Genomic DNA, 2,621 nt, shown 5'->3' with positions numbered 1-2,621 from the left:
CTGCTGCTTCCAAGGCCGGCAGGATATTGTCATGTATCAAAAGAGGCATGGACTCAAGGGACAGGGACATAATACTCCCCCTTTACAGGGCATTGGAACGGCCTCATCTGGAATATGCTGTTCAGTTTTGGTCACCAGTCCATAAAAGGGACACTGTGGATCTGGAAAGGGTGCAGAGACGTGCGACTAAACTAATATGGGGCACGGAACATCTTAGCTATGAGGAGCGATTAAAGGAGTTACAATTGTTTAGTCTTGAGATAGGGGGGATATGATAAACGTATATAAGTATATTAATGGCCCATACAAAAAATATGGCGAAAAACTGTTCCAGGTTAAACCCCCCCCCCAAAGGACGAGGGGGCACCCCCTCTGTCTGGAGAAGAAAAAGTTTAGTCTCAAGGGGCGACATGCCTTCTTTACCATGAGAACTGTGAACTTATGGAACAGTCTACCTCAGGAACTGGTCACAGCAGGAAAAATTAACAGCTTTAAAACAGGATTAGATACATTCCTGGAACAAAATAACATTAATGCTTATGAAGAAATATAAAATCCCATCCCTTCCCCAATATCGCGCCACACCCCTACCCTTCAATTCCCTGGTTGAACTTGATGGACATATTTCATCCGTACTAACTATGTAACTATGTAACAACCTCTGTGTATACTATTACAACTATTATGACATATCCTATATCCTGTTTTTTTTTTTATATATATTTTTTTCTTTTATACCCCCCCCCCTGTATGTACCGATCCCACCGAAATATCGTGAGCGTAGCCTACACAGTGAAGCAACTAGAAATGCATTAGCGAATAACGTACCAACCCTTATATTTTTCTTCTTCTTTTTTTTTTATCCCCTAAATAAAACTATTACCTATACGTAACCGTTCCCCCTATGACCTATCTGTATAATCGCCCATCTGTATGTGTCTACCCAAGATGCCAACACCTCCTCCTATATGTGTACACACATGTACGAGCCCATGCCTTCACCATGCATGCACACACATAAATGGCATACATTTCTGTGAAACCCTTATTTTCTTTTTTTTTTTTAACACTTATTTTTTTTTATTTTTTTTTGCACTACGCACACTTATTATGCATCATCATCACAACACCACCAGAGTCCCTTTAATTGTATATATTTCTTTTATTTTTACTTTATTGTATGCTGGTCCTGCTGCCCGCGCACGTGCACACAGTGCCACCTGGTGGTGGCATTCGTGCACTGCAGCCGGGTGGAAGCACGACACACCAAGTAACTATGTTGCTGTCGGGCCACGGGGGTGGGAACATCATGGCGCAGGACCGAGGGCACCGGCCCGCCACATGAGTACATGATCGTCCGCACAGTACCCCATAGCCGCCGGGTGAGCCGCCTGACAGCGCGCGGCAGCGCTGCAGACCCCATACCTGACCCACCAACGATACATGATAGCCGCATAGTACCCCAGAGCAGCCAGGTGAGCCGCATGACAGAGCACGGCAGCGCTGCAGACCCCTTAACCTGATTCACCATTGCCAATTTACCAGAAAGAAATATGATACACCGATTAACTGAAACACTGTGAGCCAGAACCCCGGCGCTTACCTGGACCGCAACCTGCACAACACTGTAAGTGACCGGCGAACTCACCGCACACTACCGGAGGGGAGGGACGTACAAGCTAGCAGTGAAAAGCCAGAAACTGAACAATACGCCAAATGCAAGCACGCACCTGACTGCCGGGGGGCGTGCGTTAAATACCCTTTACCCCTCCCACAAACACAGCCAAATAGGCTTACTACTTATCGTTCCAATGCCACAGAACCAATGCATGGTCAATCAACAGCAATGACACACCTGTGTGTACAGCCAGGAGACCCCCATGTATGTCAATTAGGAAGATTCAGCACCCACCAGCTAAAAGACAGCTACCTATCATGTCATGTCCAGCCTGCACAGGTGTGCTGGCTGCTGAGCTTATCCAATTAAGGAGGCCATTCATTCAGCAGCAGCAGTCAGTCCTGAGCCTGGACGCTCGAACAGGGGCCAGACACAAGCGGCACCACCTTTTGTTTTTCGGCAGCAGCAAGGCCTACTGGACTAGCCAGCAAGCAAGCAGCAATTAATCTTTCTTTTTAATACTGTAATGGGGTGGTGCACTGTACCCGAAGATACTGCCATATCGGGTCAATGGATAGGGCGACGGAAGCAAGCTTCGAAATCGGCCCCCGTTCTCAAAAATCCATTTAATATATGGTCCCCAGATAGGGGACGTATCAGATATTAAACTGATAAGAACAGATTTTTAAGAGCCGAGGAACGTGCTCTCGAATCACCCAAAGTGCAATAAAAGGGCAAACGTGTTACACTTCACCCCACGAATTACGTTTCATTGAACCAGACCATACCGATGGCCCATAAGGCCAGGAGATATTTGGCTCCCCATCCAAGCAGCACTCATGGAGACTTAAAACATCAAAAGAATATCCAGACAGTAAATCAAAAATGGCAGATCTCCTTTCTAAAGATCTAATACTGCAGACATTTAGGGAACCAACTGTTAAACTCATTAAAACATTTGAAGGAAAAAAAAGGAAATACAAAATCAGGCATTATCAATAGA

The 2,621-nt window shown here is 45.7% G+C and overlaps 1 non-coding gene across 1 annotated transcript; it reads right to left on the bottom strand.

The window, feature by feature from the left end:
• Nucleotides 1–2,147: 2,147 nt before the first annotated feature.
• Nucleotides 2,148–2,346, bottom strand: LOC130297845 (U2 spliceosomal RNA). Its single transcript, XR_008849711.1, has one exon. It is a non-coding gene; the product is annotated as a U2 spliceosomal RNA (small nuclear RNA).
• Between the last annotated feature and the right edge of the window lie 275 nt (nucleotides 2,347–2,621).

This window comes from Hyla sarda, chromosome 13, assembly GCF_029499605.1.
Source record: "Hyla sarda isolate aHylSar1 chromosome 13, aHylSar1.hap1, whole genome shotgun sequence".
Classification (NCBI taxonomy): Eukaryota; Metazoa; Chordata; class Amphibia; order Anura; family Hylidae; genus Hyla; species Hyla sarda.
This window is presented reverse-complemented; position numbering and strand designations above follow the sequence as displayed.